The sequence below is a fragment of the Mustela erminea genome, chromosome 4 (genome assembly GCF_009829155.1).
Source record: "Mustela erminea isolate mMusErm1 chromosome 4, mMusErm1.Pri, whole genome shotgun sequence".
NCBI lineage: Eukaryota > Metazoa > Chordata > Mammalia > Carnivora > Mustelidae > Mustela > Mustela erminea.
In genome coordinates this window covers 16,614,772-16,631,425 of record NC_045617.1, presented here as the reverse complement: position 1 = coordinate 16,631,425, position 16,654 = coordinate 16,614,772, and the positions used below count along the sequence as shown (strand labels likewise).

At 46.9% G+C, this 16,654-nt stretch overlaps 1 pseudogene; it reads right to left on the bottom strand.

Moving 5' to 3' along the window:
* Window positions 1-5,232: 5,232 nt before the first annotated feature.
* Window positions 5,233-7,080, bottom strand: LOC116588067 (annotated as a pseudogene).
* Between the last annotated feature and the right edge of the window lie 9,574 nt (window positions 7,081-16,654).

Here is a 16,654-nt window from a genome sequence, read left to right as displayed (position 1 = left end):
AGCAAGACAGAAGAAAGAGAAATTAAGGAGTCAATCCCACTTACAATTGCACCCCAAACCATAAGACACCTAGGAGTAAACCTAACCAAAGAGGCAAAGAATCTCTACTCAGAAAACTATAAAGTACTCATGATAGAAATTGAGGAAGACACAAAGAAATGGAAAAATGTTCCATGCTCTTGGATTGGAAGAACAAATATTGTGAAAATGTCTATGCTACCTAAAGGAATCTACGTATTTAATGCAATTCCTATCAAAATACCATCCATTTTTTTCAAAGAAATGGAACATACAATCCTAAAATTTATATGGAACCAGAAAAGACCTCAAATATCCAAAGGAATATTGAAAAAGAAAGCCAAAGTTGGTGGCATCACAATTCTGGACTTCAAGCTCTATTACAAAGCTGTCATCATCAAGACAGCATGGTACTGGCACAAAAACAGACAAATAGATCAATGGAACAGAATAGAGAGCCAAGAAATAGACTCTCAACTCTATAGTCAACTAATCTTCGACAAAGCAGGAAAGAATGTCCAATGGAAAAAAGACAGCCTCTTCAATAAATGGTGTTGGGAAAATTGGACAACCACTTGCAGAAAAATGAAATTGGACCATTTCCTTACACCATACAGGAAAATAGACTCAAAATGGATGACGGACCTCAATGTTAGAAAGGAATCCATCAAAATCCTTGAGAAGAACACAGGCAGCAACCTCTTTGACCTCAGCCACAGAAACATATTCCTAGGAACATCGCCAAAGGCAAGGGAAGCAAAGACAAAAATGAACTATTGGTATTTCATCAGGATCAAAAGCTTTTGCACAGCAAAAGAAACAGTTAACAAAACCAAAAGACCACTGACAGAATGGGAGAAGATATTTGCAAATAACATATCAGATAAAAGGCTAGTGTCCACAATCTATAAGGAACTTAGCAAACTCAACACCCAAAGAACAAATAATCCAATCAAGAAATGGGCAGAGGACATGAACAGACATTTCTGCAAAGAAGACATCCAGATGGCCAACAGACACATGAAAAAGTGCTCTACATCACTCAGCATCAGGGAAATACAAATCAAAACCACAATGAGATATCACCTCACACCAGTCAGAATGGCTAAAATTAACAAGTCAGGAAATGACAGATGCTGGCGAGGATGTGGAGAAAGGGGAACCTTCCTACACTGTTGGTGGGAATGCAAGCTGGTGCAACCACTCTGGAAAACAGCTTGGAGGTTCCTCAAAATATTGAAAATAGGACTACCCTATGACCCAGCAATTACACTACTGGGTATTTACCCTAAGGATACAAACGTAGTGATCCTAAGGGGCATGTGCACCCGAATGTTTATAGCAGCAATGTCTACAGTAGCCAAACTATGGAAAGAACCTAGATGTCCATCAACAGATGAATGGATCAAGAAGATGTGGTATATATACACAATGGAATACTATGCAGCCATCAAAAGAAATGAAATCTTGCCATTTGCGACAATGTGGATGGAACTAGAGGGTAGCATGCTTAGCGAAATAAGTCAATTGGAGAAAGACAACTCTCATATGATCTCCCTGATATGAGGAAGTGGAGATGCAACATGGGGTGTTAAGGGGGTAAGAGAAGAATGAATGAAACAAGATGGGATTGGGAGGGAGATAAACCGTAAGTGACTCTTAATCTCACAAAAGAAACTGAGGGTTGCTGGGGGGAGGGGGTTTGGGAGAAGGGGGTGGGATTATGGACATTGGGGAGGGTATGTGCTATGGTGAGTGCTGTGAAGTGTGTAAACCTGGCGATTCATAGACCTGTACCCCTGGGGATAAAAATACATTATAGGTTTATAAAAAATAAAATTAAAAAAAACCCTAAATGTTGATTATCTACAACAAAAAGCTAATAAATATTCCTCTGGGGGAAAAAAAATTCTCTCCTTCTACCTCTGCCCCCATCCCCCTCCTCGTGCCTGGTTCTTCTTATGAAAATAAAATAAAAACTTCAAAAATAAAAGTAGAATCTGAAAACCCTAGTGGAGATGAGGAGAGATTGTGGGGCCAGGGGGTGGGATGGAGCAAGAGTGGAGAGGGGCAGGAGAAGGTGGCAGATGAAAATGTTTGAGGCCTGGGGTTTGACTTAGGATGACCATGGGGAGGGGGTCTCTTTAGACATTCCCCTAAACAGAAAAGGCTCCAAGTGGCATGGCTGTTGGCACCAAGTTCAGCCTCATCCTCCTTCTGTAGCCACACATTCTGCACTGGGCAATGTCAGTCCAGGCATCCAAGGGTGCATCACATTGGAGGTTCCCCAAAGGCGTTGGGCATTGTGAAACCTTCTAGCCAGAGGCATGGTAAGGGCTGTGCTGGCTCTTTCCTGGCTGGGCAGCGTAAGTGGGTTTTGTTTGGTCCATGGGTGAGGAGCCAGGCAGGGACAGCAGCCAGGCAGGGACAGAGATAGTTATCGTAGAAAATAAAATGGGTACAGGGGAAGGTAGGAGGCCAGCAGGAAATCCCCAGATGCTTCTGGCCCCTGTGTGCTCCTCAGGGAGAGGGAGCCTGAGGCCCTTGCATCTGGGGCATGGTGGGACAGAGGTCCATCTCACAGTGCTTGGACCCCAGACAACTGGCACCTCTGCTCTGCTCACAGGGGTCTCCCCCACAAGCCAATTACCCGTCTGCTTTTCTCCTTGAACTTCCTGGCACAGAAGATCACTGCACCTTCCATGCCATGTGCTCCCATCATCAGCCACATCCTAGCTGCCTCCCCTCGGGAGTCACTGCTCCTCAGCTCCAAGTCACAACCACCCTCTGAATTTCGGACAGCTAGCAGCAGATCCTTGCATGTGGGAAGTCCATTCACCCTAGAGTGCGGGATGATTTGTCAACCTACAGCTAGTGGACATAGTTGCAGTTCCTGGCAGTTCAACCTCAGGGGATGGCTATCCCTACTCTTTGAAAAACAGAAAGTGAGATCCTACCGTGCAGCTGGTTTATACCCATGGGTTCTGTGACAGCTGCTCTGATAGGTCCTGGGGTTGGAAGTCCAGAGGAGCTGTGTCTTGCAGCCAAGGGGTCACACAGCTGGTGGGGGAAGCAAGGGTAACAGTATGACCAGTCACTCCCGCTGTGATGGAAGTGGAGGAGGGGACACGGCGGGAGGCAGTACTCAGAAGCTGGCAGTCGAGGTGGCACTGAAGGATTTCCAGCAAGACACCAGATGACATGAAAAAGAACAATGATTCTCAGAAAAAAAAAAAAAAACAGAAAGAAGATAATCTCTGGAAACAGACTGCTGCCCTCAGGTTTGGGGCCAGCAAAAAACCAGGGTGAGAGGAGCAAAGGTACGTACATTGAGGGAGAGATGCCAGGAGGCGACAAGGGAAATGACGGATGTTAAACATATCTGTGGCCATTATTCTCCCAAGAAGTTGTACTGGATCTATCACTTACACACAAACATCCCACACTACACACACACACACACACACACACACACACACACACACACACACAGTCAGGTAGGTCAGCCTCATCTCACGAGTACCAGCACTCCATTCAGTCTTCTGAGTTACCTGTGGTCTCCTGCATCCCATCCCAGTGCTCCCACATGTGCTGGAGGCAGCTCTTCCAGTCTCCGTTTGAGATCCATGAGGAACTCGGTCACTTCGCTATCATTTTCCATGTCTCTTAAGTCAGCCTCTGGGATGAATCACTGTCCTGTTTTTGTTCTCTACGTCACAGAGATGAGATATCTGTTGAAGCCAAACAGCCAGGACCCACTGGTGCTTTCACTGGGTGGCTCAGTTGGTTAAACTTCTATGGGCCTTCAGCTCAGGTCACGATCCCAGGGTTCTGGGTTCTGAGCCCCTCATTGGGCTCCTTGCTCAGCAGAATGTCTGCTTCTCCATCTGCCTGCATCTTTCCCTGCTTGTGCTCTCTCTCTGACAAATAAATAAAATCTTTTAAATAAAAAGAACCCTGGCTTCAAAGGAACACATCATCCTGTCCTGACCAGTGAGAGGGTCTGCCCCATCCCACTTTCCCCTCAGGAAAGAGGTCAGCCTCTGGTTTTGTCATAATTAGTTCCCACCACCACCACCACCACCATCCATCCCACTCCTTCCTTTCTATCTCCTAGTCCTGCTCTGTCTTGTATGTCCTGCCCTGGCTTCTGGGCTCTTGGGTGGACCCGCTTCCAATTTTTACAAAAACTCAGTTGTTCCTTAAATCTTGAACACTAGATTCTTTTTATTAAAAGATTTTATTTATTTATTTGATAGGCAGAGATCACAAGTAGGCAGAGAAGCAGGCAGAGAGAGAGAGGGGGAAGCAGGCTCCCTACTGAGCAGAGAGCCCAATACAGGGCTCGATCCCAGGACCCTGGGATCATGACCTAAGCTGATGGCAGAGGCTTTAACCCACTGAGCCACCCAGGTAGCCTGAACACTAGCTTCTTTAAGTGATATAGCACAGTGATCAAAAATAGCTGGGCAGCCAATCCGGAGACTGCTAGATTTACACAATAAAAACCAAGACAAGACCCCAGGATAGATGAGGAGGCGGATGAAAGCAGCTACCCAACAGAAAATCTGAATCCTTTGCCTGGGTTCCAGACCTGAGCCACTTCTCTGATCTGGGACCCGGATCTAGAAAGAGAGGCCAGGTTCCAGTGAGAAGGAAGCCTTCAAGTGCGCAACAAATGCAATGATTCCTGCTGGCCTTTTCCAAGAGCTACATGGCCATTTACTAGGGTGACTATATGCAGAAAGGCAGAAACCACCCAGACATTCATGTGGTATAAGTAATCAAGTGACATCATCCCTGGAGAACTGAAGGATCATCATGGCCCTTTTGTTGAAGGAGTGCATGGTGGGGGACGTGAGAGCAGGTAGCAGGTAACAATGTCCAGATCTCATTCATAGCAGTGTTGTGTGGCTCAGGAAACCTTCACAGTGGCCCCCTCACATTCCTGGGATTTGTAACAGGAATGGCCAATCTTGGCAGTAGTGAACTTCTTGTGGGTTGGGGGCTGTATAATAGGGAAATTCGAGTATAATCTTCTTACACTGTTTTCCTGACTTTACCAGGAGGGAGAGAGTTACAGCTGAAGGCACTTTAATCAAGGTGCATGGCCAGTGCCAGAGTTTGTTTTCCCACTGGTTACTCTGATAAATGTAGATGACATCTTGTCGGAGTTAGTAAGCCAGGGAGCAGGGTGTGAGTGCCTGTTCACTACTAAAACTTTTTATTAGGGCTGGTAGCATTTATTAAACCACTTAGCAGCTGGTTTGGGGTAAGCTGTTTTCTGTAGGCAGCCTTGTACTTCCTGAGCTGGTCCATGTTCTGAGCTCCCCAGAGATGCACAGAGTGGAAGCAGGACCCTCCAAGGAGGGGCCTGGTGAGAGTGCCTCTAGGACCAAAGACTGTTCTCACATATCCCTCTGCTGGTGGCCAATATCTCTTCTGGGCAGGCTTGATGGCCTCATTCATGAGTCTGGTTACCAGGCAGTACCAGATGTCATCGTCAGAGGAACCGTCAGAGATAGGAGACAGATTCAGGCTTACCAAAATACTATCCATCTCAGAATTCAAACTGATTTTTCACACTTTTCCTGGTAGATGTGAAAGCCCTTCCAGACATATGACCTCAGAAGCCCTGGGATGCCATATGCTTAAGAAGCTCTGGGCTTCTGCCTTCAACCCTCTCCCTAAAAGCTTTGCCTACCTCTTCTATGAAGTTGGCTACATCCATGCCAACTTCATCCCACCACTGTAGCAATTTCCATGGGAAAGCCAGAGCTCCCGGTAAGGGAATCCAACTTCTTAGAGTCATCTCCTTTGTGGAGAATACTGATGACTGCAGACATCATGGGTATGAGACACTTGTTGGTCCAGAATCCAGGTCCATCCTTAATCACAATGGTGACCTTGCCCTGCTTGGAAGGAGTGCTACAGTAGAAGCATTGTGTCCTTAGATTTTTTTGGGGGGTGGGGAGGGTTGTGATCATCTCCAGCAGCTGCATCTTGTCCACAGGAGAGAAGTAATGTCTGCCAATCATCTGCTCAGATCTTTGTCTGATGACAACTTCACTGATTGGGAGAGATGATGTGTTACTGGCAAAAACACAGTGATCTGGAATCATCCTTTCTACCTCCTTTAGCATTTGTGCTAAGACCAAGGTCTTCAAAACCAGCTTTGATCACCTTTGGCCTTCAACTGGCCTTTTCAAAGGTCTAGGAATTGAGCTGCCTGGTCAGTTGTTGAATGGAGTCCCCTTGAGATGATGTTAGGGTTTTCTTCTTCACTTTATCCTTGAGTCCTTTGAACCCTTGTTGCTGTCCTCAGCCCAGCCCACCTAGTGAAGCATAATTATATACAGTCTTTAGGCCCCAATCCTTGGGCATTTGGGCCATGCAGGCTCCCATCAGCCCTGCACCAAGAATGGCTTGATGCTTAACCTCCTTCTGTGGTGCTCCATGTTGATTCTTCTTGCACAGGCCCTGACCATGGTAAAGTCCCATCAAGGCCTTTGATTCTTTGGTCTTTGCAAGCTCTCCAAATTTCTGAGATTCAGAGATAGTCGGTGTCCTTCCCTTGCTCAGTTCTATTCTTTACCTGACAGGTTATCTTTAGATATGCAGGATAAAGAACTTTGGTTTGCTTTTCTACCTTTTCATCCTTCTTTTGTAAATCTGTTGCCTGACAAATGGAATGCTCATGGCTTGTGATGATACTTTTTGTACCAACCTCTCGTGTGTTTTTGGAGAGATTTTCTTATCAGCTAGTCATTTGGCAAAAGTAGTTGCAACTTATTCTAGATATTCAACTGTCTGTTTCTATTTATTTTAGAGAGAGAGAGAGAGAAGGCATGAGAGCATGCCTGAGTGGGGCGAGGGGCAGGTGGAGAGAATCTTCAAGCATACTTCCCACTGAGCGTGGAGCCCCACATGGGACTTGATCTCACAACATATGAGATCATGACCTGAGCCAATACTAATAGTCGGACACTTAACAGACTGAGCCACCTCCTCTGGAGGTTTAAATCCTGGTCCCAGGGCTTCCTCCAGTTGGTCAACCCCCATTCTCCCAGTGGCACTGTCAGGCCCTTCCAGGTTCCCTCCTCCCAGAGACAGACCCGAGCTCCCACCCATTTCCAGGTCTATGCCTGGGGCTTCCTTCTTAGACAGATCACCTGCAACTACTAAGCTCTCATCTCACCCTGGGCCTGAGAACTCCGATCCCTTACGTTTTTTTTTTTTGTTTTTTGTTTTTTTTTTTTAATCCTCCGAGTCTTCCAGAGTATGCACTTGCTGGAGAGAGACTATAGGGAATCAGGCCAGAACCCTTTAAATGCGTGAATAGATGCCTATTTGGAGTTTCCTGCTATCCTACTTTCATGTCCTCAAATAGAGATGGGCCCTGTGTCTGGCACAGGCCTCCTCCAGTTGTCCACAGCCTTTGGATGGTGAGGATTTAATGACAGCGTGTGCTATGTAAATGTGTGGAGTGTCTCTTTGTCTCATCCCAAGTGAATTAAGGGCTCAGTGGATGGAGGCAGGTTGGGGATGTGTGGGATCTTCTCAGTCTTTGTATCAGGTTAAGGTCACAACAGCCAGAAGCCACTATTGTCACCAAAGATAAGGTTGTGATTAGGTTTCCCCTTTGTGGGTGACTGAAATGGTCACAATGATGAATGCATGAACATGAGGTGGAACCTGTGGAGTCAGGAATGTCTGGCCATGCCTGCTTGTCCAGGGAAGTGAGCCCTAAATCTCAAGAAGAACCTTCCCTCAGTTCCTTCTCCTCCTGGTATTTCACAGAATGAATTAGCTATAGCATGTATTCATCCTATAATAGGAATGTGATAGAGAGACACAATCTATCTCCAAAGATCTCATGAAGTTGGAAGGATTTGGAAGGGTTTGGAAGGATTGAGAAGCTGTCACCCTGATGTCCCATTCACTGCCAAGTACTTCAGTGCATGTTTCTTACAAACAAGGAAAACACTTTCCTGGACCAACAAAAAATCACCAAAACAGATCTCACATCACTATAGTCCTACTCTCTCCCCCACAGACCCCATCCAACTGTCACAAATATTGTCCCTCATAGCTAAAGGGTCTGTCACATCTCAGTATTTTCAGCTTCCTCCTTGTGTGGAAGGTGGGGGTATAGAGTGTTTTCTTTGCCTGCTTTCGTTGATGAGTTTAATTTGTATGGGTATGTGGAGAGATTTGTATTCTGTGACCAATTCTACTGTATGTTACTAGAAGTCCCCATTGGAACATTTGAAAGATTTAAAATTTTGTCTCAAAGGCTATTGGTTGTTGATTTTTGACAGTGGCTCAAAGGATCGAGTCTCGTGGAGAGAAACAGAAGTCTTCCACCAGTATTTTAAATATATGCTCCTGTTTGGGTATTTAGGTGGCTACTATATTTTTTGCTGTGAGAAACAGCACTACAGGAAGCACGCTACATCTACCTGCTGTTTGGTAATTACTACCCAGATGGGTTCTAATATGGGGATTGCAGTGTGGTCGGGCGAGCACATCTTCCACTTTTCCAGATAGTGTGAAATTCTATTTTAAAGGTTGATTTGATCCCATAATGCAAGGAACTTCCTGTCATTCCATTTCTTGGGCGTTGATAGGTGTTGATAGGCTTAAAAATATTTGCCACTGTTACAAGTGGGTGAAAGTATCTCATTGTCTTTTTCTTTCTCTCTCCTTCAGTTTTTGTTTTATTTTATTTTTAAGGATTTTATTTATTTATTTGAGATAGAGAAAGAGTGAGAGTGAGACCACGAGCCAGGAGAGAGAGGGAGAGAGAGAAGCAGACTCCCCACTGAATAGGGAGCCTGACATGGGGCTCAGTCCCAAGACCCCGGGATCATGACCTGAGCTGAAGGTAGATGCTTAACAGACTGAACTGCTCAGGCACCCCTCTCTTTCAGTTTTTAAATGCACACTCACATACACAAATACACACACAGATTTGGGATGTAATATTGTATTCATTTTAGGTGCACAACATAATAATTATAAATACCTTGAAATGGTCACCACATTAAGTTTAGTAAACATCCATCACCTTAATAGTTAGAGTTTTTTTCTTGAAACAAGAAATTTTAAGATCTAGTGTCTTAGCAACTTTCAAATATACAATTCAGTAGTATTAACTGTTGTCACCATGCTATAACGTTAATCCCCAGAATTTATTAATCTCGTAGCTGAAAGTTTGTACCTTGTGACCACGTTCACCCATTCTTAGTGTCCTTCCAATTAGAGTTTTCTTGATTATTGTGAGATTTTCAGTCTTTTCATAGGGTTATTTGCCATGTATTAACTCCTCATATCATTTTCCCTGCTTCTTTGGAGAACCAGACCTGTCCCAATTTATTTGCAGGAGGTGATTCTATCGTCTGAATACGATCCCTTGTACATGGGGGAATAAGGCACCTTTTAGAAGGAGATATTTCTTCTGTGAAGGCTCACTGTGCCCTGAAGGAGATGAGTCAGTGGGTAGGGAGGACAGGAGAGTGAGGGCTGGAGGTGGAGGCTCAGGGGAAATGAGAAAGATTCTCCTTCCTGGAATAGTTGTTTGTGTGCCGGCTCTCAGGATCAGGTTGACTGCTTCACAGTTGATGTCTGAATGATCTTTAAATTCTGTTTCCACTCAAAATCAGCAGAATCACTGGTTTTATTTACTCCTTAACATGGAGGGAGACTGAATTTCTACTGGGTTATAATGCAAGATTCTGAAATCACTTGACTTTTCAAAAATAAGATGTTTATGTAAAGTATCCACTACAGAATAAATTACTAAAGGAAGATGTTGTAAATATAATCTATTTCATTTTTATGTATTTTTGTTTCAAGTTTTTGTTTAAATTCCTCTTAGTTAACATATAGTGTAATATCATTTTCAGGAGTAGAATTGAGAGATTTATCACGTACATTCAAGACCCAGTGATCATCACAGTACATTCCCTCTTTAATTCCCACCCTTTGTGCCCATCCCCCAACCACCTGCCCTTCAGCAACCCTCATTTTGTTTGTTCTGTATAGTTAAAAGGCTGTTTAATGGTTTGGCTCTTTCCCCCACTATGTTCATCTGTTTCATTTCTTAAATTCCATGCAGTAGTGAAATCATACAGTATTTGTCCTTCTCTGACTTATTTCTTGCTAAGTATCATGCACTGGCTCTATCCATGTCCTTGTAAATGGCAAGATTTCATTCTTTTTTTTTTTTTTAAAGATTTATTTATTTATTTATTTATTTTAGAGAGACAAACATGAGAGCAGGAGGGAGAGAAGAGAGAGTCTCAAGCAAATTCTGTGCCAGGTGTGGAGCCCAGTGCAGGGCTTGATCTCATAATCCTGAGGTCAGGGCATTAAGATTACCACCTGAGCTGAAACCAAGAGTCGATGCTTAACTGACTGTGTCCTCCAGGTGTTCCAAGATTTCACTTTTTTAATGGTTTAATAATAGTCCATTGTGTGTATACACCACAATGAAAGACCCCTGCCCTGGAAAGCCCCCTCCCTTAAGAGATAGATAGGAGAACTAACCGCTTGTTTGCTTTTCTGTAACTGCTTGGCTTTTAGGGTGTGACACTTGTCGCCTGTTTGAACAAGATACCTTCTGCTAAGAGGCATAGTCACGTAGGCAGGGGGCCACATAGTCAAGTAGGCAGGATATTTTCCTGCTGAGTAATGAGGCCCAACCCCCCTCCTTGCTCCCCCTTCGCGCGCGCGGGCTTTTTCAAATGTACTCCCCCTTCGCGCGCGCGGACCCCCGAAACCAATCCACTAACACCGAGGGTGCCTCTTTCAAAAGTTCAAATTGGCAGCCAATCAGCTCCACCCCACCCAAAACCTGTTTGTGCCAATCTATAAAAACCCCGCTTTCCCCTCGGTTGGTGTGCTCGGTTAGCTGGAGCTGCCGACCACCCGCCGGTACCTGCATCCCAATAAACCTCTTGCTGTTTGCATCCAGTGGCAGTGTTGGATTCTTGGGTAAGGGGATCCGCGGGTCTTTCATTTGGAGGTCCCACCGAGATCATCGGACTCCTGCCCAGGGATCCAACGGACTCCCACCGGGAGGTAAGCTAGCTGGCCAGCCCTAGACTGTCCCTTCGTTTCCTCGTCTTCTGCTTCTGTTCTGTCTCATGTTCTCTTTCGGTCGTTGTCTAGAATTGTACCTCTACGCGTAGGAGGGCTTGTATTTGTAGGCAGCTTGAGAAGGAGTTGACGAACTCGGACTTCTCCCCTGCCACCCTAGGGGGACGCCCCAGGGATCAGAGGGGCTTGGAGCCCCGCATTTGTCCGAGGGTTAAATCCGTTTGTCCATTCCAGAGGAACCCCTCAGCCCTGGATGGAATTTGTCCACTGAGAGGAGGTCTTGAGACTCCTTTTGTAGGCCAGTGGAATTTGTACGGTGCACCGCAAGGTTTTTGTCTTTGCCGGCTCGTTAATTGTTTTATGTGTCTTTCACATTGCGCCTTGATTAAGGTTACATTCTGTTTATGGGAGGGTGTCTAACCCGTGTGAATCTGAGGAGTGCCTGATTGTATGAGTGTGTTCGTGTGGCTCCACGGCTTCGGCTATGGAGTCTGAGTGGGCTGCACCCTGATTCTCGCGGAACGTCATACGGCATAACGGTCATCTACTCCTTGGAGTAGCCTGGTCCGGGGTTTATACGGATAGACCTTAGCCAAGACGCTCCTAAGCTCCCGCGAGGGACGCGAGCAGGACAGCACCTGAAAGATCCCCCTCCCCTTGTCTGCAACATCGTACATCGGGAGGGAAAAATAAATACTAAGGTCAATAGCTCCACCTCGCGGCCATCTGAAACCTGAAACTCCTCCCCTGTCACCCTGGGGGACGGTCCAAGGCTCATAGGGGCCCGGTTCTTTGGGGCCCCACAACTGTCCGAGGGATACATTCATCTGTGGGCCACAAAGGAAACTCATAGTCCCACACAGCTTTCTGATCCATCTGAAACCATCCTGTCGGTATTACGCCGAAATCGCGCAGTGTCCTTTTTGTTATTTGTTCTGTGTGTCCTACTTATTGTCTTTGGTGTTATTTTAGACTCTGAGATGGGGCAAACACTCACCACTCCTCTAAGCCTCACTCTAGGTCACTGGAAAGATGTTCAGAACCGAGCCAACAACTTATCGGTGGAAGTCAAAAGAAGAAAATGGCAGATTCTCTGTACCTCTGAATGGCCCACCTTCAAAGCTGAATGGCCCACAGAGGGAACCTTTAACATCAATGTTATTTTGCAGGTCAAGGAGCGAATCTTTAATCAGGGACCTCAAGGTCATCCGGACCAAGCACCTTATATTATAGTCTGGGAAAGTCTAGTCAAAGAACCCCCTCCGTGGGTCTCTCCTTTTGTCCCCTCTTGCCCTCCCTTGAACCCCTCGACGCCGCCTCCATCAGCCCCTACCTCTCACCCAGTTCCCTCTGCTCCACCGGCTCCACTCCCCACACCAACTCCTAGCGACCCCTCAAAACCCCCCATCTCTTCTAACCTATATCCTGTGGTCCCTATTGACCCTCCCTCTTCTAACGATGCCCCCTCTCTGCGACGCCCCAGACAATTACAGGTCCTCCCTTCCGAGGAATCCCCTTTGATAGACCTCCTAACCGAGGACCCCCCACCTTATCGCCCTCTTAGACCAGCACCAAACCCCATAGGGGAACCAAATCCTGACCCTTCGCCATCTCCAATCGCAGGCAGAGTTAGAGGCCGACAAAGACCGGAGAAAGAAGAAGCTTCCAGGCTCCTACCCTTGCATCAGGGGAGGGAACCAGGAAGCCTCCAATATTGGCCCTTTTCTGCATCTGATCTATATAACTGGAAGTCTCATAACCCTTCCTTTTCACAGGACCCCGTGGCCCTAACCGCCTTAATTGAATCTATCTTAGTTACCCATCAGCCTACCTGGGATGATTGTCAGCAGCTCTTGCAGGCTCTCCTCACCACAGAGGAGAGACAAAAGGTTTTTCTAGAGGCCAGAAAGAATGTCCCAGGGGACGACGGAAGGGTCACACAACTTCCTAATGAGATAGATGCTGCCTTCCCTCTGACTCGCCCTGACTGGGACTTCAATACGGCTGCGGGTAGGACTCACCTACATCTTTACCGCCAGTTACTCATAGCAGGCCTCCATAATGCGGGACGTCGCCCCACTAATTTGGCCCAGGTAAGACAAGTGACTCAAGGTAAGGAGGAGTCTCCAACCGCCTTCTTAGAAAGGCTTAAGGAAGCTTACCCCAGGTATACGCCTTTTAACCCAGATAATGATGAACAAAGAGGAACGACTTAGGAAGTTGCAGGAGGAAAAAGAGGAAAAGCTAAGGAAGGAAACTGAGGAAAAGGAAGAAAAGCGAGAACGTAAACGAAACAAGGAACTTAGTAAAATCTTGGCCACCATAGTGCAAGGCAGCCAGAGCTTAGAGATAGGAAAGTCAGACAGAAAGGGAGACATAAGGAGGCTTCAGATAGAACGGGACCAATGTGCCTATTGCAAGGAACGAGGACATTGGGCCAGAAACTGCCCGAACAATCCTAAGAGAAGTGCTAAGCCGGTCACAAGACTCATGGCTTTAGACGAAGACTAGGGGCGTCAGGGTCAGGAGCCCCCCCCTGAACCCCGGGTAACCCTAACCGTTGGGGGGCAACCAATCACCTTTCTAGTAGATACAGGGGCTCAACACTCCGTTTTAACTAAGGACCCGGGACCACTCAGCAACCGGATGGCCTAGATTCAAGGAGCCACCGGAGGAAAGCAATACCGCTGGACTACGGAAAGAAAAGTACATCTGGCCTCAGACTGAGTCCTCAGAGCCAGCCTCTCTTTGCCTTTGAATGGAGGGATCCGGACTTAGGAATATCAGGTCAGTTGACCTGGACTCGGTTACCACAAGGGTTTAAGAACAGCCCAACGCTGTTCGATGAGGCTCTTCACCAGGACTTGGCCGACTTCCGGGTAAGGCACCCCTCCCTGATCCTGCTTCAATACGTTGATGACATCCTACTAGCAGCCACCAATGAAGAGGACTGCCGTACAGGTACTGGGGATCTTTTAATGACCCTAGGGCAATTGGGATATAGGGCATCCGCCAAGAAGGCCCAGATTTGTCAGGTTAAAGTCACCTACCTGGGCTATGAACTATATGATGGCCAACGATGGCTAACGGCTGCAAGGAAAGAGACTATTCTTAACATTCCTGCGCCTCAAAACCATAGGCAATTGCGGGAGTTCCTAGGAACAGCGGGCTTTTGTAGACTATGGATCCCGGGATTCGCAGAGATAGCGACCCCTCTATATCCATTAACTAAGCAAGATACTCCTTTTGTATGGACTGAACAACAGCAGCAGGCGTTTGATCATATCAAACAAGCACTCCTTAAATCCCCAGCATTAGGCCTGCCAGACATTACAAAGCCCTTCGACCTTTTTGTTGATGAGAAACAGGGCTTCGCTAAAGGGGTCTTAACACAGAGACTCGGACCTTGGAGACGCCCTATTGCTTACCTCTCTAAAAAATTAGACCCCGTGGCAGCTGGCTGGCCACCATGCCTAAAGATGATAGCAGCAATTGCAGTCCTCATCAAAGATGCCACCAAACTGACACTGGGACAGCCCCTAACCATCCTGGCTCCACACACAGTGGAATCTTTAATCCGCCAACCACCAGACCGCTGGTTGTCAAATGCCCACCTGACGCATTATCAGTCCCTCCTCCTGGACACAGACAGGATCCAATTTGGACCTGTAATGGCTCTTAACCCTGCAACCTTGCTGCCCACTCCGGGAGAGATACCATTACATGACTGTCACCAGATCCTTGCGGAAACACATGGGACACGACCAGACCTAACCGACCAGCCCATGAAGGATGCGGACCTAACCTGGTACACAGATGGCAGTAGCTACCTGCAGGATGGAAAACGACGGGCAGGGGCGGCCATCACGACCGACTCCCAGCTTGTATGGGCAAGCGCGCTACCAGAAGGTACCTCAGCACAGAGGGCAGAGCTGATAGCTCTGACCCAGGCCCTCCAACTGGCAGAAGGTAAGAGTCTTAATGTTTATACAGATAGCAGGTATGCTTTTGCTACTGCTCATGTCCACGGAGAAATCTATCGGAGGAGGGGACTGCTAACCTCAGAGGGCAAAGAAATCAAAAATAAAGCCGAAATATTGGCCTTATTAAAAGCCTCATTTCTTCCCAAAAGGCTGAGCATAATGCACTGTCCTGGCCACCAGAAAGGGGAGACCCCCGAGGCAAGGGGAAACCGCCTAGCTGACACAATGGCTAAACAGGCAGCCTTGGGGCCCCAATTGCTAACTGTCACTATACTTACTGAGACAGAAGACATAGATAATGCCATCATTTGGAATTATGAGGAAGCCGACTTGGACTATGTACAAAAATTGGGGGCTGACTATAATCCAGCCCTCAATCGATGGGAATACAGAGGGAAAGCTATAATGCCTATAAAAATGGCAAAAGAGCTAATCAATCACCTCCATCGGCTAACTCACCTGAGTGCAAGCAAAATGAAGGCCCTAATGGATAAGGCCAACTTAGAAAGCCATTTCCCCAAACAAAATTTCCTTCTTCATCAAGCAGCTGCTAATTGTAAAGTCTGCGCTCAAGTCAATCCTGGAAAGACTGTTATTGGACCTGGAGTCCGGGTGCGCGGACAACGTCCTGGCACACATTGGGAAGTTGACTTTACCGAAATTAAACCTGGCATGTATGGATATAAATATCTTTTAGTTTTTCTAGACACCTTTTCAGGATGGGCAGAAGCTTTTCCTACCAAAAAGGAGACAGCTAACATGGTTGCCAAGAAACTATTAGAAGAAATTTTCCCAAGGTATGGAATACCCAAGGTGCTAGGGTCCGACAACGGGCCTGCCTTTGTCTCCCAGGTAAGTCAGTCGGTGGCCAAGCTACTGAGGATCGATTGGAAACTACATTGTGCTTACAGGCCCCAGAGTTCAGGGCAGATAGAAAGAATGAATAGAACCATTAAGGAGGCTTTAACTAAATTACTGCTTGAAACTGGCTCTAAAGATTGGGTATCACTCCTACCTCTAGCACTCTATCGGGCTAGAAATACCCCAGGACCTCATGGCCTAACTCCCTTTGAGATTCTCTATGGTGCTCCACCCCCCGCTGTCACTTTCTTTGCCCCCGATATTGCTGCTCATACCCCCTCCCCCTCTGTACAGGCCCATCTGCAAGCTCTGCAGCTGGTGCAACAGGAAATCTGGAAACCCCTGGCAGCCGCCTACAAGGAGAAACTTGACGTCCCACTACGGCCACATCCCTATAAAATAGGGGACACCGTCTGGGTTCGCAGACATCGGGCCACAAACCTTGAACCCCGTTGGAAGGGACCCCACATAGTGCTCCTGACGACACCCACAGCACTAAAGGTCGACGGGATTGCAGCCTGGATCCACGCCTCCCACGTGAAAGCAGCGCACCCAGAAGAACAGACCGAACCCCTTCAAGATTCGGAATGGACCGTCCAACGCTCCCCAAATCCTCTAAAGATAAGACTCATGCGCCGTTAATCCTTCTCCTTGTTTACACTTTCCTTTCCTTTGGGGGCCCCAGTCCA